The 25,178-nt window shown below is 40.5% G+C and overlaps 1 non-coding gene across 1 annotated transcript; it reads right to left on the bottom strand.

Annotated features, from left to right (window-relative positions):
* Positions 1 to 1,010: 1,010 nt before the first annotated feature.
* On the bottom strand, positions 1,011 to 1,117 carry LOC141650539 (small nucleolar RNA R71). The gene has a single exon (XR_012546564.1). It is a non-coding gene; the product is annotated as a small nucleolar RNA R71 (small nucleolar RNA).
* Positions 1,118 to 25,178: the final 24,061 nt, after the last annotated feature.

The raw sequence follows: 25,178 nt of genomic DNA, 5'->3' as shown, positions 1-25,178 counted from the left end.
ATGATCCCATGACACCCTAGTGCTTTTTAATCAATTGTTTACAACCCTTTTAATTCACCTTGCTTGTTTATTTTCATTGCTATTTTAGTTAGTGATCTTCTACATCAACCCAAATTGTGACACCCCTAAGACACCACTAGTTTCAATAGAAATCTCATTTCAATACCCGTCCCTTGGGATCCGACCTTTACTTGCCTCTTTACTAATTGTAGAGTTGTTTGTGAAGCTATAAATTGTGTTTTGATTTGGACGTGACCCAACGACCACATCTTTAATTGTGAACACGAAACGGACCGATCAAAAATGGCACCGTTGCCGGGGACGGTGTTTGCTTGATTTAGATTTCTTTACATTGTTATTAGTTGTGTTTTTCTTCACCTTGGGGAAGTAAAACTCCTCAAGGTTTGTTCTAATCATTTTCAAGTTGTTTGATATTTTGCATGTCTAGGAGGTCACAAGGTGACTTGTTACCTCTTGATCGTGAAATTGAAAGAACATTAACAAACAATAGGAGACTTGCTAGGAGGAATTTGAGAGGTATTAGTGAAGTTATTCAACCAACTATTGAGTTCATCAACCCTTTCGCAATAGAAGGAGAGGAGAACCCATTACACAATACCCCACAAAATCAACCTACAATGCCTAAGTTTTCATCACACTCCATACCCACCGAGGAGAACCTACCCAATGGTACTCCTACACCACAACATCTAACCGGAAATTTTATTGCCAAATCCGCCTTTATCCAATTAGTCGAAAGGAGCCAATTTGGGGGCATGCCTAGTGAAGACCCTCATTCTCATATGGAAACCTTTTGCGACTATTGTGATGCGATTTCTCAAACCGGTGTGACTCAAGACCAAATTCGATGGGTCTTATTTCCTTTTTCTCTAATCGGCACCGCGAAGCAATGGTTGAAGGGCCTTGATAAGGCCACTCTCGGAATTGATTCTTGGAAGAAGTTGGCTCTAGCTTTCTACAAAAAATTCTACCCACCGGAAAAGACTAACATGCTAAGAGCTCAAATTACGGGTTTTAAGCAAAGGGATGAAGAATCTTTGTATGAAGCTTGGGAGCGGTTCAAGGGAATTTGTCGCTCATGTCCTCACCATGGACTTAGCGAATGGTTCTTGGTACAACAATTTTGGAATGATTTATATGAAGATTCAAGGAACATTCTCAACATGGGATCAAGTGGAATGTTCACCGAAGTTGATGACAATCAAACATGGAACAAGATTGAGGAAATGGCGGTCCATAATTCACAATATAGTAGACCTCGCAAGGCTACTAGAGGAGGAAAGCATGAACTGGACTCCGTTACTCAATTGGGTGCTCAACTTAGTGCTCACATTGACACAATCAATTTGAAGTTTGAAAAAGCTATGGCTAGACTTGAAGAAGTCTCAAAATCACCAAAGCATCATGTTAATGCCATGACGGCATCCTCATCAATCCCAAGTGGGATATGTGAGAATTGTGGAACTTTGGGACATGACCAAAGTGAATGTAGGGGAACAAATGAACAAGTGAATGCTTTCCAAGCATACAAGAGTGGTGCCCCTTATTCCAACTATTACAATGAAAACACCAAATTCCATCCAAATCTCTCATACAAAAGCCAAAATGTTCAAAACCCTCAAACAACATACACTCCACCACCCATGAGAAACCAAAATCAAAGACCCTTTTACAATCAAAACCAAGGTTACCAAAATCAAAATCCATACAATCACCAAAATGACCAAGGTTTTCATGTCCAAAAAGCGGTCCTCCAAATGCAAAAGAATCAACAAGAATTTTTCACCCAAATGCAAAAAGATAGCCAAGCAAAGGAAACCACCATCAACAACATCCTAGTTCACACCAAGATGTTGGAAACCCAATTAACTCAACTAGCATCCTCAAGCTCACAAAGACAAAAGGGGCAATTACCACCTCAAAGTAATCCCCCGAGACATGAAATGGTTAGTGCCATTCACTTGAGAAGTGGTACAAGGTATGAAGCACCGAAGAAGCAAGTTGAGGATGAAGTTGTGGAAGCTAGTGATAAGGAAGAAATTGTGCAAAACTCCAAAGATGGAGAATCATCAAAAGAAGGAAGTTCAAAGAAAAATGAAGGCAAGGTCAAGGAGAAGGAGCCCATTGTGATTAGACTTCCTTTTCCAAGTCGTCAAGCCAAGCCCAAATTTGATGATCAACTTGGAAAGTTTATGGAAATTGTGAAGAATTTGGAAGTCTCGATTCCTTTCACGGAATTAATCAATCACGTGTCGCCCTATGCGAAATACATGAAAGATATCCTCACAAAGAAGAAGTCGATCCGGAAACTTGAGACTATCGCCTTCACTAAGGTGAGTAGTGCAATACTTCAAGGGAGTTCACCTCCAAAACTAAAAGATCCGGGAAGCTTCTCAATACCGTGTACCATTGGCGACACAACGATCAACAAAGCCTTATGTGATCTAGGGGCTAGTGTGAGTGTCATGCCGTACTCGGTGAGTAAAAGGTTGGGGATGGGAGAGCTTAAATGCACCAATATCACGCTCCAAATGGCCGATAGATCGACGAAGACACCATTAGGGATATGGGAAGATGTCCCCGTGCAAATTGGGAAGTTTTTCATCCCGGTGGACTTTGTCATTGTTGATATGGAGGAAGATTCCAATATTCCAATCATCCTAGGAAGACCTTTCCTACACACCGCGGGTGCGGTGTGTAGGTGTGAAACATGGTGAGCTCACTCTAGAAGTGGGAGATGAAAGCATAACCTTTAATCTTGACAAGACTATGAGATCTCCTCGTTTGCATGAACCGTGTTTCATGATTGATCATTATAGCCGAAAGGATGAGAGGAAGAAATCGGAACTCCAATGGAAGAAGAAAATTGAAGATGCTCCATTCAAAGAGCAAGTGAAATGTGACAAGGAGAGCTTGCAAAGCTCCTCAAAATCAACCAAAGAAGAAGAGGATGGCCTCATTGGCCAAGAGAAGAATTTGGGAGAGTTGTCTCCATCAAAACAAGAAATTTTTAATGATCAACTTAATGAAGTTTGTGGTCTTTGGGACGATGAATATGAAGGGATTTTTAATCCCTACATTGGTAATGCCATTGATCAAGAACGACAACAAGAGCAAAGGACTATTGAAGACCTCTACCATGATAATGAACAAGCTTTTGATTACTTTTTCAAGGTTTGACCAACATCAACAACACCTTGAACATGGCCCCTTGACATCTCATCAAGAATGAGAGTTTGGTGGAGTCCTCCCTAAACCACCATTTGTAAATATTTCTAACTCCCTAACTCGCATTTCAATTCTTGTATTGCATTGTTGTCATCTTTGGATTTATTTTGATCAAGATAATTGTCATGTTTGAGAGAAGTGAGGGAGGGACTAATAATTTGGGTTGATGTGTAGTGCTTTACCTTAGTGTGGGGATGACAATTGCCTAGGCTATCCATGCCTAGTAGTGCCCCCACAATGAAGAACACAAGATATGAAGAAGAATGGAAGAATGGTAAGGGAAATGCATTGTACACGGATGGAACTGAATCCGGGTACAAAAGTGTAGAATCCGAGCGGATTCAGGAGAATCCGCCCATTTTCGTGCAATCCGAGCGTACTGGGTAGAAGACGCACGTCCTCCTGAGATGCAATTTTGAAAATTTTTGACTGTAAGAGAATCCGGGCGTCCTGAGCAGCAATCCGCCCGTCTCTGAAAATCCGTCCGTCTTGGAAAGAAGACGCCCGTCTTCTCTGCTGAGGAAAACAGGAAAAATTTCCTGGACTGAAATCCGCCCGTCTTCTGCAGAAGACGCCCGTCTCGTGTTTTCAAATCCGAGCGTCTTCGAAGGAATCCGCCCGTCTTTAGGCGAGTTTTTCCAACCTAGAAAAGGCAGAATCCGCCCGTCTTTGGCTGAATCCGCCCGTCTTGCCCCTGCAGCTTGATTTTTTCGGTCTTTATAAAATCCCTCCAACCTTCATTCATTCATTCATTCATTCATTCATTCATTCATTCATTCATAACACTACTTCAAAACATCAAAACCCTCATCCTCTCCATCACAAAAATAAAATTCCTCAACTACATTCACCAAAATCAAATCAAATCATCCTTCCAACAACAAATTAATCACTCCTTCTTCAATAAAAATCAAAACCAAGCACAAATCTTCAACCTTTGAGTCGATTTTTGAATTCATAAAGGCAAAGCCTTTCACCTTTAAATCGATTTGGGTACACTACAAATTGAAGATTTTTCATTCGTTTCTTGGTTAATTCATCAATGGCAAGGACTAAGGGAGCAACAAAGGCAACAAAGGCACCAAAGACACTTTCACAAAGGCAAAAGGCTCTTCAAGCAAAGAAAGCATTGGCTATGGTGGTAGCAACCCCAAGCTTGGAAGTGCAACAACAACAACAACCTTCTATGGGAGCAACAACATCTTCTACTCCGGAAATCGATCAACTTTTGCATTATCCGGAGGTAAATTTTATTTCCGAAACCCATAGAAATACTTTTGCCAAGTTTGCTAGGAAATCATTTCAATCCACCAAATTTATTTGTGAAGACACCTTGGATAAGTTGGGTGTCCTTGAGCAAACTAGAGCCTTTTTCAAAGCCATGGGGTTGAAGAAATTGTTTGAAACAAAGGAATTGACATACCCCTCCCTTACCTTGGAGTTTTTGAGTTCTTTGAAGGTCACCAAAATTGAGAGTAGGGAGAATCTCGAGTTTCGTCTAGCTAATGTTAGTAGACGCATTTCCTTTAGGGAATTAGGTGAAATTTTGGGTCTTAGTGATGAACCGAGTTATTTTAAGAATTATGGAAAGTATGACCCCGGCCCTCTATGGGAGGCAATTTCCGGAAGGAAATTTGAGGACTTTCATGCGAGTCGTGCTCTTCTAGTCCACCATCCGGGCATAAGAGTATGGCACAAGGTCATGGGAAACACCATAATTGCAAGGAAAGATACCAACCATTTCACCAAACTTGATTTTATTCTTCTTGAATCGGCTTTGAATATTGGAAGAGTACACACCAAGCCTTACAATTCTTTGAGGCTCTTGGTAGATAGATGGCTCAACATTGATTGTGGGAAGAAGGGCACTACCGTTATTGTCAATGGCGGCCTAGTCACTATCCTAGCTAAGTACTTTGATCCTAACTTCAACAAGGATAACAAGTACAAAGCAAAGGAGGGTGGTCATCTTGTTGATTTGCATACTATGATACACAAGTATAAGTGGGTTACCCATAACCCCCTTGACACTAAGTATGGATGGCTCACTAGTGAAGCTAGATCGTTCACTTTGCCTTCAAAGATTTGTCGCCTAAGTGTCCACCGGACCAATTATCTACTTCCCCTTTCTAAAGAGGCCGAGTATATTATCCAACAACAAAAGGGTGAACTTGAAATGCCCTCCTCTTCCATTGTCATACCGCCTTACCCTTTTGAGTATGAAGAGTTCAAGCCCGGGGGGATTGAAGCAAGAAATGACTATGTGACTCTTCTCATGCAAGCAATGCACAAGCAAGCCTTTGAAGATCGGAAAAACACTTACTTGGCTCAATATCCACCCCTCATACACTTAGCTAGGCAAGGACTACTTGATCCATCATGTCCTTTGCCTAGTTGGGCGGGTAGAGAAGTCCTATTTCAGGGTGCATCTAGGGTCGTTTCGGGTGGCAATGAGGTTGTTGGTAATGAAGAAGTTGATGATAACATTGGTGAAGAAGAAAGTGAAGAAGGAGGAGAGGATGGTGAAGAAGATGATGAGCAAGATAAGGAAGAAAGTGATGAAGCAAATGAAGAGGGAAGTGGGAATGAGACCACTTCTAATGAGGAAAGTGATGATGATGATGATATGATGGAAGACTAGCAAGCCTTGGAGACTCCTACCCTCTCATGGTTTGTCTATTTCTCTCTTTGTTTTAAATATTTTTTCTTGATCATTGATGGAGTAGTCCTAGCACCATAGAGGACTCACACCTCGGTACCATTGAGGTGTTCTCATTTTATTGTTCCCGCTTTCAAAATAAAAAATGACAAATTAGTTTCATGCATTGCATAGTGTATGCATGAACTACACCCACCCTAAGACATTAGCAATAGTGTCTCACTCGGTTTGGGGAAGTTAATGCATACACAACGGGAGGTAATCCAAATTATCCTCTCCGTCATAACAAAAACCATGCATCATGTACTGTAGCTTAGAATAGATTGCATTTAGTATAGAAATCATGCATCATCTTTGCATAATTTCCATCATTTTGGCCATTGAGGACAATGCCCATATTAGTGTGGGGATGGGAATTCTAACATTTTACTCTTATTCAAAAAAATCCAAAAAAATTGAAAAATTTCGAAAATCATAAAAATTTGAAAATTGAAAACCCAAAAACATGTTTATTTCCTTTTGTACAAATTGTCTTGTATATATTGTGTTTGTTCTATCTTTGTTCACATTGATCGACTACGCCACATCCGAGACATGAGGATAATGAAGACCGCATGGTATGATCTTTCCAATCTCCTTTTTCCTCTTTATGTTAATGACTATGTGGCTTTATTTTAATTGATGTGGTAAATCAATGTGAACTTAGGACTTGCATTTAGTTTATATGTCATATTAGTTGATAGAATCATTTGCATTAGGATGTTTATATTAGTTGCATCATAGCATGTAGTTGCATTTAGAAAAACTTTGAAAAATGCCTAATTCGGAACTTTGACAAGAGCAACTAAGCCATTACAAATACTTGTTCAACTTAAGACTTTGCCTACTAGAATGGTTGTAAAACACCCTAGATAGTGTCATACTAGTGTCTTTTGACCCATGACCCAAGGCCTAGTCAAGGGTTTGCATGTGAGTCACCTATCCAACCCCGTGATGCGATAAAGACTTGGTTAACTTGTCTAGGTGACCTTGTTTGACCTTGTGGTAAGGCAACCCAAAAATATTTTCTATCAATAAGTTTGAAGTGCTCATTTCAAGGAATTTTGTCATGTGGAAGTAATTTAAATGCCAAGGAAACCTCAAATGTTATGAATTGTTGAATGTTGAGAAATTTTAAGTTGTTTTGATGGAGGCGTACCACTTCGATGTGCTTTGGTGCGGGATCCATTGAATTGGGCCCCCACACGGTTGTGAATTCGGCCGCCCAGAGACAGAGTGACTATCACCCCGAAAAGCTATTGTCTAGAGGTTAACCGGTTGCCTAATAAGCGATTGGCGAAAGCAAAGGACACTAGCCCGGAAGGGACAAACCCCATCTTAAATTTTTGAAATGTGAAAGTCAAATGAGGTCAATTTTTGAATACTAGTCATATCCACCCATTGTATATAAAGATTTGAGCATTTCATTCCCAAAAAGCCTTTTTGTCAAGCCACTTTGTCGAGCTTGGGACGATCCATGACCTTTACTTTTGTAGAGAATTCGAGACTTGTCATGTCATATGCTACTAGCATCATAGGGATCATCATTCCACCACCATCCGATCGCTCTTGACGAAAGCATTTGGAAATTGAGGACGAAAGTAGTCTAGTTTAACACCATTTGGAGGTGATTTAGTGCCATCGTCTTAGCCTTAGTAATTTGTTGAACTAGTATTTGTGAACGATTACATGCTCTTAAATTTGTTCCTCTTTAGTGCCTCCGCCACTTGATGAGGAAGTGGCTATTCCTTTTTGTAGATGCATCCATTATATGATTTTGTGTGCTTAATGATAGGATGTGTCGCCATTTTGGCAAGACCCACTTTGCCTTGCAAAAAGGCATCCTACCTCATGGTTGTCTTGTTGTGAGTTGAAGGGGCGGAGTGAGACCCGCTAATTGTCTCATATCGGCTATATTATTAGGATAGGTTAGTATTGGTCCTAGTCTTTGTCACCTCTTTACTCGGGACGAGCAAAGGTTCGGTTTGGGGATATTTGACGTGACCATAATTAGCGCACATTTAGTCCCCGAATTAGCCTCGTTCCCATGCTTTTTAGTGCATATTTGGGTCATTTACTATCTTTAGTTCTTTGTTTTGCATACTCTTTGAGATTTTGATCCCTTGGTAGGAAAGGAGTAAGAATCTTGCATTTTCATGGCAAAACGAGGCTAAATTGATCGAATCCAATGACCAAGCATCAAGGAGAGACAAGATTAGAAGGCCTTTGTACATATGATAGTAGATGAGCAATGTTGAGAAAGGATCCTTGAGTCCCCAAGGAAATCCCCAAGGAATTTATGAAGAAAAGGGAAGAAAAGAAGAAGGAATTGTGCTGAACTACATTCCGAGCAGATTGTCTCCAATCCGCCCGTCTCCTCACAAGCACAATCCGAGCGGTTTCCTCCAAAGACGCTCGGATTGCACCACCAGAATCCGCCCGAATTCCCTTGAATCCGCTCATCTTCCACCGCCAGAATCCGCCCGTCCCGACCCCAATACGCACGGATTCCTTCACAGCCGATTTCCCCTTCTCCAAGCAACAAAGAAAGAAGCCCTTCCTTCGAAAAATACCGGGTCCTCCCTGCTCAATCTAAAAAGTGTAATTACTAGTTTAGCCCTTAGTTAACCCTAATGCATCCTCCCTAATTTTCACTATAAATACCCCATTAGTCTAATTAGAGGAGCATGTTCTTCTTATCAATAATTAGAGTAGTTAATATCAATCAAATCTCTCTTTAGTTTTGTAATCAACAATTAATCAAGTTCTAATACAAGTTTTATTTCCTTAATCTCTCTTTTGTTCATCCTTTATTTTGGGTAATTGAAGATTATTTGGGTTATTATTGGGAGATTGACAACCTCTCAATCAAGCATCAAGTACTTCTTTTATCTTTGCTTTATTATTGGAATCATTAGTAGGTATAATTCTCTTAATCCCTTTTTAATTATTGTTAATTACTTTCATTTATTCATCATGTTTCATTTTGTTGGTATGATTGACAACCTTGCTAGCATGATCAACATGATAATGAGTGAGTAGTCTCTTAGCTAGGGTTAATGGGTGATTAGGGGAAACCAACATGGGGAATGATTCATGCTTAAATTAATATGCTTTCATGGTTTATTTGCTTGCTTGTTTTGATCTCAACTCATGCACATGTTATGTTTGATGAAATGCAAAGCCTATGAATCCTTGCATTTACCACCATCACCTATCTTTTCAATGAGACTTGTAAGACATAACCCAACTCGAGTCTCATTAGACCATGCATGTTGTTGAGTAGGGAAGACTAAGTCGACTTGTAGGTGTTGTACAATCTAATCGATTCGGCTCCGGGACCCAAACTTTCCTAGGATTGTAAGATATAACCCAACTCAATCCATCACAACAATAATTGCTTGCTTATAATTTGAGAACATGTTTGTATGATCAATTCCCATGATTCCCCTATGATCCCATGACACCCTAGTGCTTTTTAATCAATTGTTTACAACCCTTTTAATTCACCTTGCTTGTTTATTTTCATTGCTATTTTAGTTAGTGATCTTCTACATCAACCCAAATTGTGACACCCCTAAGACACCACTAGTTTCAATAGAAATCTCATTTCAATACCCGTCCCTTGGGATCCGACCTTTACTTGCCTCTTTACTAATTGTAGAGTTGTTTGTGAAGCTATAAATTGTGTTTTGATTCGGACGTGACCCAACGACCACATCTTTAATTGTGAACACGAAACGGACCGATCACCTATTTCGACGAAACAGCAGAGAGACACTGTCGAGAAGAAACGCAACAGCTGTTGCGCCTTCTGGAACAGTCGCATCACTTGTTGTGCCTATTCCAGAAGCTGCTTAGCTACTGTTGCTCTTCTTCTTCTTTCTCGTGCTTCTTCGTTGCTTTGTTTGAAGGTCTTTTTCTTGTTCTTTATTTCTTATTTCTTTTGAACATTCGTCTTCTCCAATTTATTTTATAATTTTTTTTATCAAATCTTTTCCGACTTAAATCCCTTATAATTTGATATTTGCGGGTTTTTCGTCATTAAATTCGAACCCGGATTTAAGAGGCTCGATTTGTTCATATCAAGTCTCTTGAATTCGTCTTTGACATATGATTTTAATTTTGCCCTATCTTCCTATTTCCGTCTCTAATTCAAGTTCATGTAAACCTGCTTTCGCTAATAACTAACTTGTAATAATTCGTTTTAATTCGTTTTTATAGCTTTACGACGGTTCCCGATGCATGTAATCTAACTAAATTACCTTCATTCGAGTTATATAATGATAATCAACCTTAATCAATCAATGAACAATAACGATTCAACGAGTCTGACTTTCACAGTCAGAACCCAACTCAAGAAGAGTCGCATGAAATGGTGCGCCTCTTCTAAGGGACGCAGCAGATGGTGCGCCTGTTCTAAGGTGGTTTATCCCCCTAAACTCGTCTTGTTCAGACGTAGGCTTTCTAATTAGGTTTTAATCGGTTATTATCCTTATTATCACTAATAATTCGACATATTTTCATATTTTCTTTAATTATTTTATTTTATTTCTTTTCTTTTTTAAAATCCTTCTTTTTCGAGCGTACTTGTGACGTAAATTCAAGTTATTCCATTTTAATTCAATTGTAATTTATTTCTTTTCGTAATTATTTATTTATTTCGCATTATGTATGATTTATTTACTTGGCAATCGCATGCAATTAATCTAACCTCCTACTTTGACCTAATTAAGTGCTAAATTGTTTGTCAACCGACATATTCTAAATTCTCACATGCTAGGATTAAAACGTGGTTGTTGCATTGCATGCATACAATTGACAACATTTCGAGTATAAATAACTTCCTTGATCATTAGTGGAGGCTGCTATAGAGGCGGGCGGGATTAGGTGTTCAAATAAACGAGCTTCCTAATACGTACCCTCACCCCTTACTCAAGATCTTTGTGAACATCCGTGTTCATTGGCATCACGAGAGTCATTCTCGACATAGAATGCTAAAGGTAACGAATTTCTTAGTGTTCATGTCACTACTTTGTGTCTTGACATGACGCGAAGTATTCGAATGGTTCCAATTTTCCATAAAAATTGGTGGCGACTCCACAAATGCAGGCTTGTCAAACCTTTCACCATTTTCAATGCCTTTCAAATCGGTAACGGCCCATGACGTGCCTCGGCCTCGTGCCGGAGTTCCGTGAGAGAAGTGTCGCCGCCTCGAAACCAACGCGCAGGTGCGCGCGGAGCGGGTGGCTGTGTCCACAGTTTGTCGACTCCGCTGGGGATGATAAACTTAGACTAAGTCTAATGTTACCTAGGGTGAAACTTGAGCAAGGTTAAGGAATAGTTTATATGAGACAGTTGTAAGTTTTCATTACTCGACCTTCTTAGGTCGTTTTAACCAGACTTTATAGGCTTAACCAAACCCATTCGACCAATCGTCCCGTCTGGACGGTGCAAGTTCCTATTTGCATCTAAAGATGGATAATGATTGATGTCAACCATACCACGATGCTTACTCATGTTTGTATAAAGAACTTTCACTAATCGTGCGAATGGACTAGGAACCGACCCGACTCATATTTGGCACGAAACTCTCCATAGACCATGGTATGATGGCTTGGTATGGCAACCCACCCTTTAAACCAAAACCTTTTAAAAGCACTCAACATACCGTTATAATGACCATGTTTGTGTTTATAGCTTGTATGTTATCACCTTTCATTAACAAAACTCTGACAAAATTTTCAAAAATCTTTCTTCAAAATATAAAAATGCAAATCTTTCAACTGGCCTAAAAAGCTCAAAATCAACAAAGTCAAGTCAAAACTCTGTCAAAATTTCAAAATTGTGTCAACCATTAAAAAAAAAAATTAAACTTCAAAGTCAAAACTCCTACGATCACACACAACGATTGTTTAGGACAACATTTCAGTCGAATGTGTCTTGATTTATGGTCGGTTCTTATATTCAGTCCAAGATGGTCGGAACAAATGAAAGCGCAGCAAGCGTTCATGGTCCCGAAGGAAATGGTAATAGTCAAATCCTGGCCGCGCTACTCCATCTTCAGACTAGTCAAGATGTCGCCTATGCTCACCTCCAAATGATCGAAAATCGCATATTGGTTGTAGAAGCAAGGCTCCCTCCTTAGGAGGAACCTATTCCCAACAATGACGACTCTCCACCATTCATAAAAAATTCTTCCCCAATCCTCATCAAAGATGAAAAGCGTCTTCAATATTTAGAAGAGCAATTGATGTAACTCAAAGGGGATGACATTTACAGGGAAAATAGCCGAAAGTATGAAGCAGTAAATGCCCAACTACCAACTAATTTCAACATGACTGACATCCCGAAATTCAAGGGGCACGAAAATCCTCTAAACCACATTCATGCTTCTAAAGATTACATGTATATCAAGGGCATCAATCCGGAGATGTTCTTAAGAATCTTTCCTACATCTCTCGACACTATTCCCAAACAGTGGTTCTACTCTCTAGACCACAAGAAGATCTCTACCTGGGACGATGCATCCATCGAATTCACCAAGCAATATGCGGATAATGCTGAAATTCAAGTCAACATGCGTACTCTAGAGGTTCTTACCCAGAATGAAAAGGAAGGGTTCACCGACTTCCTAAGTAGGTGAAGGAAGACTAGCACCGAACTAATTGAGCGTCCAGATGAGGCCACTCTTGTGGAAACGTTCGTAGACAACCTAAGGCCTATCTATGAAAATCACTTAAGATACCAAAACATAGTCTTTCAAAGACTTAACAGTATTAGGTACGAAAACCGAAGACGATATTCGCAAAGGGCTCTTTTCCGAAGCAGTAGGACGCGGATATCAAGGGTTAACATCAACTGGAAGTCGTTCTTACTGTTCCACTAGCAAGACCGACAATGTCAACCTCGTCGAGCCATCCAAGAAAAATATTACACCAAGGAAGTTCACCGACATCGGTGACACATACACGAATGCACTGAAGAGGTTGATGAAGCAAGGAAGAATCCAACCAGTAGGACCTACACCTTACTCGGAAAAGAAGTCCAAATTCTGGGATGATAATGCTTATTGCGAGTATCACAGGGGCAAAGGACGTGACATAGAAAACTGTTGCAGGCTGAAGCATGCTCTCCAAGACATGATTGAAGATGGGCGTTTGCCTATCCCTCCTGCAAGCAAACCTAACAATACAAAGAATCCTCTTGGAATTCTAATGATCTCAAATAAGGAATCCACCTTGGTTTGCTCACACCTTATCTCTCCAGTCGAAGATGAGATCAATATGGTCGACCATGGAGAAGCCTACTCTACCATCACACCAACTATTGCAGATTTTCTCGCATGGGAAATAAGTGTGAGTAGACAGGTTGTTGAACTAGAAGATATCGTATCATCTTTGCGAAAGTCAAAACTCTCAACACAAAGATCCACGCAAATGGCCATTACCCTATCCCGTGAATATACAGTGCAAGAGGTCATCGCGGTAGTTGACGATTTGGTTCAACATTTCATACTATTTGTAATAGGTGGTTATGGTGGTTACTTGTCGTCTTGTGGTCGTATGCGGTATTGCTGCAGATTGCTAAAGGTAGGTTTTCTTACTCAGTACTGTTGGTTGTTTAGTATGTCGTTAGTAGTGTCTGATTGTATTTGGTAAAATTTGTGTTTGTAGTTGTATAATTGGTTGATTGTAATTATCTGTGGTTCACGGGGCGCATCCTCAGCTGAGTGGAGTCACTTGCGGGAGTGGCTTCACGCCCTTGATTCGCCCTCTGTGGAACCCGCCACAGGTTGGGTTGTGCACATTAAGGAACTTGGGTTTTCGCTCGGGATTGATGAGCGGGGATTTGGTGGGTACGGCTGCGGTCCCCCACTGGCGGCGTAGAATACCTGTTGTGATGGATATTCTGGCAGGACTTGACCTTCTGGCAGTCAGAGGAGTGTTGGAGATTGGAGGAGATGTTGGATGTGTGTTTGTTATACCTAATCTTTGTTTGTTCCTTCAGTTACTGACCTTGTGTGGTGTTGTTGTGTTTTCTTCTTGTGTTGTGTCTGCCGTGATCCATTATGGTGAGCAGTCAGTCTTGGTAGGTTGGTATGTGGATCTTAGGTTGGTGCTTGGAGGAACGAATCTACCACGAGTCATGGCAAAGATAGTTTCACGTAGTTGATAGATGTCACCAGTCGTACCTTTTCCTTTTGTTGATAACTTATAAATACCTTAATTATTCTCTTATCGACGTTTCATATTCACTGTTCCTCGGGCAACCGAGATGGTAACGCCCTTATCTGCTGGGGAAGGTTTTGTTTGTTGGGGTTGGTGTCCTTAACAGTTAGTGCAAGGACTTATAAACCTCTAAAAGGATCAAAGGGCATACTTTGGTATTATTATCAGTTGATCCACGTTTATCAATAACGGTTGGCTTGCTAGATAAGTTTGACGTTATTGTCATACAGATGGCGGTGATCAACTGGTCCCTAAAAGTCACACCTATAGGATACGTTCGAGAGACGTGACAGTATGGAAATACTGTCATGTAGATGCCAAAATTGACTAACCAGTTAGTCCGAGTTATTTGACTAGTAATTAGTCAAATATGTGATGTTGAGATATTATATTTAATATGGATTAAATATCATGGGCTAAGGCGAATTAACCAGTTAATTCGTAAAATTAAATATAAGCGATTTATATTTAATTAAATGTATATTGAATGTAATTATACAATACTGTTTTTGTCGGACACGTATTAATAATTCAGCTAACCCGTATTATTAGCTGATGCCTTAATTTCCGATAACCGATAGCAGTTTATAATCAGACCGCGTCGTATACACTTAGCGAGTTTTGGACCGGACCGCGAGCTTAAGTGAAGAGGAAATTAAAAAGCCCATGGGGCTCCCTCTCCACGGTTTGGCCGAGCCATCCAAAGACATAAGGAGAGCTTCTCCTCTTGTCTAACCTAATCATTCTTTTGCAAAAAGAAATTAGGGTTTCGAGAACAGTGCCTCTCGAAATTCGGATCTCTCATCCAGTGAAAAACTCACATCAGTTCTCCCAATATTGCAAGGCAATCGGAGAACACTGTTCTAGCACAAGGGCATATCTCGGACAAGTCTTGGGTGCAACTATTAGGAGGGAATCTCGTTTGATTTCTGTTCTTTACGCCGTTCATCAAGGACCCGAGGTTATTTCTTGTTCCTTGTCGTTTCTATTATGTTTTTCGTTTTATGACTATATTCACATGTAAATTTTACGTTATAGTCCTACAATTTAAGGGGTAGTATACGGATATTAACCCTCAAGTGGTATCAGAGCGAGGCCACGTAAAATTTTATATGTGTTTTTCATCAAACGATTGTTGAAACGATAAATTATGGTTAAAAAAATGTCTCGGCTCACATTTTTTTTATTCGGCAGCCATATTTTTTTTTCTCGGCAGAAATTTTTTTAATTGCTGCGTCTTTGGTTGCTTTCGGAACCGTGTCTTGTTTACACGGTTGCTCTTGTTGTTGTTTAGTCTCGAAAACCAAACCGTGTCATGTTTTACACGGCTGTTTTGTTTCAATTTTCATGTTGTTTTTACATGTTGTTATTTTATACGGAGATTATAGCAACATGTCAAGTTTTTGTCAATTGTTAAATTTGTTTTGATGCGTTTTGATCAAAATTGCAATTGATTTTGTCTCGACAAACTGTTTTCACGAGGGTTTTGAAGTTTCAGCCATATAAGCATTCGATCGAGCGTATTTCTACTCGATCGAGTGCTGTTTCTGTCTTGTTTTTTGCTCGATCGAGTCCCCGTTGTACTCGATCGACCCTGCTTCAAAAACCTTTTTGCTCGATCGAGTCCCTGTTGTACTCGATCGACCCTTCCAAACCCCTCCGCTCGATCGAGTTGTCCTCGTACTCGATCGAGCGATTTTTGCTTGATATAGGTACTCGATCGACCACCAGTGTTGTCGATCGAGCACCTCCTGGTTAGCATACCTCTCGATCGACTTGCGATTCAGATCGATCGAGTTCCTTTTTGTCCCTCGATCGAGCACTTATGTCCCTGGATCGAAGGGTTTCCGTTTTAACAGCTTTGAAAATTTGTTTCTTTTGATTTAAATTTTCTTTTGGCTTCTATATGTACTTTATACGGATATTGTACACTCGCTTAATAGTGAATCAGTTCACTCACGTACCATATAGTTGTTTTAAAGCGTCTTTAAAATGACGGATTGTAATGGATTAAAATTAAATGATAGAAGCGGTTTTATCACATGAATTTTAATCGTTAAAAGGTGGTTTGGATAAATTTAACATAATTACGGAATTATGTCACGAATGAATTTGTTTTTAGTTGATGCATTTTTATTTATCGTTAATTTTATGAATGCCGTGAATGCCTTTTTATTACGTATTTAATTTTTACAATTGATTGTAACTTAGTGTGGCCTTAGTAGAACGTGTTACCGTAATGATGGAACACGGTCTTGGTTGTATTTTGAGATCTCGCATCTCCGTTTTGGATTTTTCACTTGTAATTACAGTTTTAATTAGAATGTAAATAGGTTTATATTTGTAATTTTAAATTGTAATTTTTGAGAAGACCAAAGATGGAGACCAGATGCTCACTCCCGCTACTTGGATCAAGATGGAACATCAAGACAAGCTTTTCGGGTCCAACGGTGGATTCCAAAGTTGTATTTTGTTCTTATACTAGGATAGGCCACACTAGGAAATTTTTATTTACGTATTGCATTCCTTTATTTATTTTTCGCAACGATTATTTGCATCATATTCCGCCTAAAAACCAAACCACCTATAATTTATTGCATGAAAACTGACACATATAGAGGTCACGAGTTAGTTTTCATTGACATCCTCATGTCACACGTTTTAAGCCATCATCCAAATAAATTCATTCACGACAGACGCTAGTTATTCGTTCACTTAAAATGAATTATAATTTTGTTGATGGGATCTTCCTCGTATAAACTAAAATTGAGAACGGTCTTTATAGGTCAAACTCCAATAAGTCCCTTCTTCGTCGGTAGGCATACTATGACCCCTTCTACGTCGGGTAAGTTGGAACCGATTGACCTATTTTATCTCAACACTATGGTCACTCGTACGATCCCGTGATCATGGTGGACTATAGATAGGATTTACGGAAATCTATCGACCAAGAGTTCTTCCTGAAGAATTAGCTAAACAGTTGGCTTATCAATTTACTGAAATTGAGTCTTGGGATCACTTGTATCTTTCTTGAGGGAGATCAATTATGCAAGTGCGAGAGTCTACATGTTTAAAATGAATTTTAAAATAGACTTAAATCACCTCGATGAGTTGCTTATTTCGTTTTGTTTTTCTTTCTTTTTCAGTGTAGATCACGATTTTAAACTGCTAAACATCAAATGGCTGGTTCAAGTGATAACCCAATGCCAAGTGCCACATTGGACCGTGAGTCCTGGCTTAGGATCTTCATGAATCAGATGAATCAGTCTACTCGATCAAGAATGATGGATCAAACTTCGCGGACCGGGAGGCGGCATTACGGAATGCTGCCGCCGCCGACGGAAGCTCAAATATCTCTTGAGCCTATCCCGCAAACCCAGTCCCACGGCTGAGCTGCGAAGTCACCAAGTTTAATGATTTCTGTATGGAAGCGGGTGCGATTAAAAACGTACTCATTTTTGCAATGGAACCCAATTTGCAGAAACGCTTCATAGCCCATGGTGCAAACAAGATTTTCACCACGCTCACCAAGGAATTCTCGAAAGCACCGAGAATCGTGACCTATGAGCATACCACTCGCTTCTTTGATGCGAGACTCCAGAAGGGCCAACCTGTTAGCCCACACATTCTCAGCATGATTGAGAATGTCGAGAAACTGGAGACCTTTAACTGTAACATCAGCGAGAATATTGTTATCGACCGTATTCTTCATTCACTCCACGATGGTTATTCGCAATTCAGAGCGAATTACTATATGAATGATTTGAAGAAAACTCCCCATGAATTGCACTCCCTCCTCGTACGGCACCGAGAAGGACATGAAGTTCAGTGGGAGCTCGAAACAAGATGTTCTCGTTGTGTCAAACAAAGGGAAAGGTAAGGGCAAAGCTCCGGCAAACCTAACGAAGAGGTAAGGCGAAGTTCAAGAAGTCGGGTTCAGGTAAGAGTGGTCCTGGTGAGGCGAGCAACTCATCAGGCATGACAAAGAGCAAGAGTGAAAACATGGAATGCCATCATTGCCACAAGACTGGGCATTGGAGACGCACATGTCCTGTTTATCATGAGGACTTAAAGGCAGGTCGTGTTAAACCTGTTGGTATGTCTTCTCTCTCTTCTACTTTTATTCATATGATTGAGATTAACCACGCAAGTTACGGAACTTGGGTACTTGATACTGGTTGTGGTTCTCATCTGTGTAATCATGTGCAGGGGCTCCGAAACATCGAACCCCTCGTAAAGGGTGAGGTGGACCTGCGTGTTGGGAATGGAGCAAGAGTAGCTGCCATCTCCAAGGGGACATATGTGATCCAGCTTCCTAGCGGATTCGAGTTGTCATTATATGACTGTTATTATGTTCCTAGTCTTTCGAAAAACATTATTTCAGTTTCTGCACTTGATAAACTTGGTTTTTCATTTGTAATAGAAAATAATTCTTGCATTTTCTCATTACACGATATGATTTACGGCAAGGCAGTCTCCATGAACGGAATTTATGTTTTAGATCAGACCTCGGAAATATTACACGTAATGAATAAAAAGTTAAAGGTTGGTGACAAAGATCAAACGTATCTATGGCACTGCCGTATGGGACACATTAATGAGAAACGCGTAAAACAGCTCATCAAACATGGAGCTATCTCGGCCTTTGATTTTCAATCATTTGGCACGTGTGAATCATGTCTCATCGGTAAGATGACTCGGATTTCCTTCAAAGGTGTTGGAATGCGTCTTTGTGACCTATTAGGACTCATACACACGGATGTATGTGGCCCTATGTCAATCACCGCACGAGAAGGCTATAGGTATTTCATCACTTTCACGGACGATTTGAGTAGATATGGCTATGTCTACTTAATGAAGCACAAAAGTGAATCCTTTGAGAAATTCAAGGAATACCAAAATAGGGTACAGAACCTATTAGGTAGAAAGATTAAAACACTACGTTCGGATCGTGGTGGCGAGTATCTTTCTCACGAGTTTGATCAACACCTTAAAGACTGTAGGATCGCCCTACAGTTAACTCCACCTGGAACACCTCAGTTGAATGGTGTGTCCGAACGGAGAAATCGAACACTACTTGATATGGTTCGATCCATGATGAGTCACACGGTTTTACCTGATTCATTATGGGGTTATGCTCTTTTGTCAGCCGCTCTAATACTTAACCGAAGTCCGTCTAAAGCTGTTGACAAGACACCATATGAACTATGGAAGGGAACGGTCCCTAACTTGTCCTTTATACGGGTTTGGGGCTGCGAGGCTTATGTCAAGTGGAGACGTGAAGATAAGCTCGGCCCGCGATCGGTCAAGACATACTTTATAGGTTATCCTAAAGGATCACGTGGTCATTACTTCTATTCGCCAACCGAACAACGTGTTTTTGTTGCGGCTAGTGCGACATTCTTAGAGAAGGAATTTCTCGAGAATGCAAAGAGTGATAGAACCTTCGACCTCGGAGATTCCAAACCAAACACCGAGCAACCATTGGAGGAACCTGTTCCTTCAATCCCGGCTGCGGTGAATATTCCTGAGGAACCTAGGAGGTCGGGAAGAGTCTCTATTCCTCCGGACAGATACATTGGTATGGTCGAGGAACATGACATAGATGACGTTCTACTCTTAACGAGTAGTGAACCCGCAACCTATAAAGGTGCCATGACAAGTTCTGACTCAAAGCTATGGCTTGATGCCATGCAATCCGAGATGGACTCCATGTATGAGAACAACGTGTGGGATCTTGTTGACTTACCTGCTAAGGTTCGTCCCCTTCAATCCAAATGGCTTTACAAGATAAAGCATTCTGTGGAAGGTCAACAAGATATCTACAAAGCACGACTAGTTGCTAAAGGTTTCACCCAAGTGCCAGGTTTGCACTACGATGAGATTTTTGCACCCGTAGTCATGTTGCGTTCCATCCGGATTATCTTAGCGATTGCCGCTTTTCATGACTATGAAATTTGGCAAATGGACGTGAAAACCGCCTTCTTAAACGGCTTTTTGGAGGAAGAGTTGTACATGGTACAACCCGAAGGTTTCATTGATCCAGCACATCCTAAGAAAGTATGCAAACTTAAGCGTTCCATTTATGGACTTAAGCAAGCATCAAGGAGTTGGAATCATCGCTTCGACCAAGTGATAAAAGACAATGGATTTACTCGATCGGTCGAGGAACCATGTTTATATATCAAGTCGAGTGGGAGCAAGATTGTCTTCCTAATATTGTATGTTGACGACATACTCCTGATTGGGAATGACATACCTCTCTTAACTTCGGTGAAAGTATGGTTGAAAAACCATTTCCAGATGAAAGATCTGGGAGAGGCACAAAGAATTCTAGGCATCCGTATCTATCGAGATAGAGCACGACGGATGTTATCTCTCACCAGAGTCTTACATAGACAAAGTCCTAGAGAGATTCAAAGATGACTAACTCCAAGAAGGGGTTCCTTCCTATGGCTCCAGGGGTGCATTTGAGCCAGTCTCAGGCACCAGAGACACCGGAAGAGAAAGAGCGCATGACAAGGATTCCTTATGCTTCGGCTATAGGATCAATCATGTATGCCATGATATGCACACGTCCGGACGTGGCATATGCATTGAGTATGACAAGTCGATTCCAACAACAACCAGGTGAACCACATTGGTTGGTCAAGAACATTCTTAAGTACCTACGGAGGACTAAAGATTGGGCATTGACTTATGGAGGCTCTCAAACGCTATGCGCAACCGGTTCCGCAGATGCTAGCTTCCAAACGGATCGAGATGACTCGAAATCTCGGTCTGGATTCGTTTTTACTCTTAATGGCGCTGCAGATCACCGGAAGAGTTCGAAACAAACTGCTATTCAGATTCTACGACTGAGTCCGAGTACTATGCCGCGTCTGAAGCAACAAAGGAAGCGATATGGATGCGTCAATTCTTACATGGGCTCTCTGTAGTGCCTAGTTCGAATGACCCGATCACCATCTATTGCGACAATAGTGGTGCCATCTTCCAAGCTAAGGAGCCAAAGTCTAGCAACAAGTCTAGACATGTACAACGGAAAGCTCATCTAATCCGGGATTACGTGGAGCAAAAGGAAGTAGTGATAGAAAAGATTGCTACTGATGATAACATAGCAGATCCTCTCACTAAAGCATTACGACAAGATAAGCATGAAGGGCACGTAAATTCCATGGGAATCAAACGTGTTCCTGAGTTGTAGTACTCTTTTATGGATCAGATTCATTCTCCTTTGTACTCTATACGACATCATCGTTTTGACATTTTATATATATATATTTTGTTTTTCATGTGGAATTGTACGACAATTTTGAACACCACAAAGTGAACTGAACAAACATCATATCTTTTTAGTCCTTAATTGCCCACATGAGCTGATAACTCTGGCAATTATTTTGTGACGTTGGTTGATGGTGGGTTCAACAAGCCATAAGTCAACCGGTTGACTGACCACTCACAGAGGCGATTTATACGGATATTTCGTAGGACACCATTGTGACATCGACGTGGAGTCCTAAATGTTTTATAACATTCGTTGCCCGGTCGTGGATAGGACTTCCATGGTGATCCTTAGAGTCGAATCTCTTGACTATCGACTGTCTCTTGAGACTACGGCAGATTTTGGGTGACTTTGGTTTCTTTCTCACGGTCATCCGTAACAGGGGGCCAAGTAGATTTTTTCTGGGTCATTTCATGCTGTGCTTAGATCGGAAGGAGTCGAGTTGAAGGAAATATTCAGCCTTTATCAGGTACTCGATATTTCTCGGGGCCACTCGAGGAGTCAGAATCGAAATGCATGGCCATGCTCGGATACGGATTCGTTTTATCAGTTAAGTTACTCTCTAGTCGGGGAAACCACTCTAGATACAGATCGATTGTAAAATACGACCTTTGCGGATCCAGATCTGCAAATTGTTTTACATTGAGTGGGAGAAATTTTTAAATGAATATGAGAATCGGTTATCGCACATACACTTGTACGGACAAGTGGGAGTTTGTTGGAGCTTGTGTCCTCCAGTTAGTGCGGATAACGTCATTGCACATGCACTTGTACGGACAAGTGGGAGCTTGTTGGGGTTGGTGTCCTTAACAGTTAGTGCAAGGACTTATAAACCTCTAAAAGGATCAAAGGGCATATTTTGGTATTATTATCACTTGATCCACGTTTATCAATAACGGTTGGCTTGCTAGATAAGTTTGACGTTATTGTCATACGGATGGCGGTGATCAACTGGTCCCTAAAAGTCACACCTATAGGATACGTTCGAGAGACGTGACAAGATGGAAATACTTGTCATGTAGATGCCAAAATTGACTAACCAAGAGTCCGAGTTATTTGACTAGTAATTAGTCAAATATGTGATGTTGAGATATTATATTTAATATGGATTAAATATCATGGGCTAAGGCGAATTAACCAGTTAATTCGTAAAATTAAATATAAGCGATTTATATTTAATTAAATGTATATTGAATATAATTATACAATACTTTTTTGTCGGACACGTATTAATAATTCAGCTAACCCGTATTATTAGCCGATGCCTTAATTTCCGATAACCGATAGCGATTAATAATCGACCGCGTCGTATACACTTAGCGAGTTTTGGACCGGACCGCGAGCTTAAGTGAAGAGGAAATTAAAAAGCCCATGGGGCTCCCTCTCCACGGTTTGGCCGAGCCATCCAAAGACATAAGGAGAGCTTCTCCTCTTGTCTAACCTAATCATTCTTTTGCAAAAAGAAATTAGGGTTTCGAGAACAGTGCCTCTCGAAATTCGGATCTCTCATCCAGTGAAAAACTCACATCAGTTCTCCCAATATTGCAAGGCAATCGGAGAACACTGTTCTAGCACAAGGGCATATCTCGGACAAGTCTTGGGTGCAACTATTAGGAGGGAATCTCGTTTGATTTCTGTTCTTTACGCCGTTCATCAAGGACCCGAGGTTATTTCTTGTTCCTTGTCGTTTCTATTATGTTTTTCGTTTTATGACTATATTCACATGTAAATTTTACGTTATAGTCCTACAATTTAAGGGGTAGTATACGGATATTAACCCACATTGTTAAGGCTCCTTGGTAGATGGGGGTGTTACGCTGTTGAAGTAGGGGTTGAAGTATAGAGGTGCCAATTCACTTTCCACAAGGTTGATGATTTGAAATCCTCCCAATTCGTGTACTGGATCCGACACGGCCTGATTGCTGGACATCTTTTCAATGACGACTTTTATAGGTGACGAAGTGATCGTCACTAGTCGACCATCTAGAAGGATTTTGATCTTTTGATGAAGCGTGGATGTCACAGCTTTGGAAGCGTGAATCCATGGTCTTCCTAGAAGTATGTTAAAGGATGCCTCGATGTCTACTATTTGGAAGTTGACCTTTATTTTGATTGGTCAAGTGGCAATAGTAAGATTGATGAGACCTATCACTTTGCATCGTATCCCATCGTATGCACGAACACCTTGATTAGTTTGAGTCCAGACTAACTCCTTCTTGCCTAGCTTGTAAGCTGTCTTTAGTGGTATGACGTTGACCGCGGAACCATCATCCACTAGTGTCATGGGTACATTCTTTTTGAGACATGTGACCGTAATATACAAAGCTAGATTATGAGTGACACCAAAATGTGGTAAATCTTCATATGAGAAAGTAACTGGGTTACTTAGCTTGATTGATTCCTGGAGGACTAGGTTGTCCACATCATCTGGAGTAGAATCGTGTGCTACGTTGAGTTTTACCAATGCATGTAGCAAAGCTCGGCGATGTGGAAATGAGCTAGCAACTAGTTGCCAGACTGAAAGATCAGCCTTCGTCTTCTGTAGTTGCTTCATCAAGTGGTCAGTTAATAAATATTCATTATTCTCTGTTAGAGATATGACATTCCCATTTGTGGCTGAAATATTTGTTTGCACCGGAGTGACATTTTGATATGGGCGACCAGATCGAGTTAGGTGATCTATGTCAAGATCCTCCAAAGTTTTGACGAAGGGATGTTCTTTGAGGTAGACATCTTCGTCGTCGTCGGCCCAAACGCCATTGATAATGCTGAGTTCTTTGTGGCTATGACTGGAAACCATAGCCATGACTTTGAAAACCTCTTAACAAACATTGCACGGGACGTGGCTACTGATGTCACATTCATACTTATGGCTTGCATTTCACCATAAGAACGGATGGGAACATCAATCCCGGCGATCATATCGCAACTAGAAGGCTTGCATCTCACCTCTAGTATCCGATAGGACCAAGACTCTCACAATCAACCATATAAGACGTAAACTCTCGTATAGAAAGACATATGCAAATGACCATAACCAAGCAAGACATTTACTACTCTTAGACTATAATTTTCCCCGGGTAGGACTACGATAATAATACGATCCTAATCTAAACCTGGCCAGAATCTCGGAATGTACATTTCCGATTCGACATGCGCCAGAATCAGCCCGCATCCAAGACTAGATGACAAAATGAAAATCGAGTACCCCAATCGCCAGATCAGCACGAAAGTGGCGGAAAGACTAAGATAAAACTCACTTGCCAGATCAGCACAAGTGGTCAAACTCGTACTTGCCAGTATCAGCACAAGCAGGGCGTAAATGTAAGTCAAGCAAGAAGGCATAGCATTATGGCATTTTCACAAGAATACGACTCACTACAAGTAATTATTTCTAATAATTCTTTCATACTTGTAACATATTAATAAATATTTCATTTCATAATTAAACATGCCGGTTAAATAAAATATAACAAGCGATAATGAATAATTACGTTATGTGAAATTTACGGAATAAAATGTGACCAAGCCCAAGTGACTCATTTATGCCCAATAAACAACCTATAAGGAGCCCAATAAATTAATCATGTAAAGCCCAACAAACAAACTAATCGTGTAAAACCCAACAAATTAATCATGTAAGCACAAGGATTTCATATGTATACTTGAGAGGGGAAAATAATTAATAGCTCACAAAGCATAAATAATTGAATTGGAC

The sequence above is a fragment of the Silene latifolia genome, chromosome 3, assembly GCF_048544455.1.
Source record: "Silene latifolia isolate original U9 population chromosome 3, ASM4854445v1, whole genome shotgun sequence".
Lineage (NCBI taxonomy): Eukaryota > Viridiplantae > Streptophyta > Magnoliopsida > Caryophyllales > Caryophyllaceae > Silene > Silene latifolia.
The sequence above is the reverse complement of the archived record's forward strand: the minus strand, read 5'-3'. Positions and strand labels throughout refer to the sequence as shown.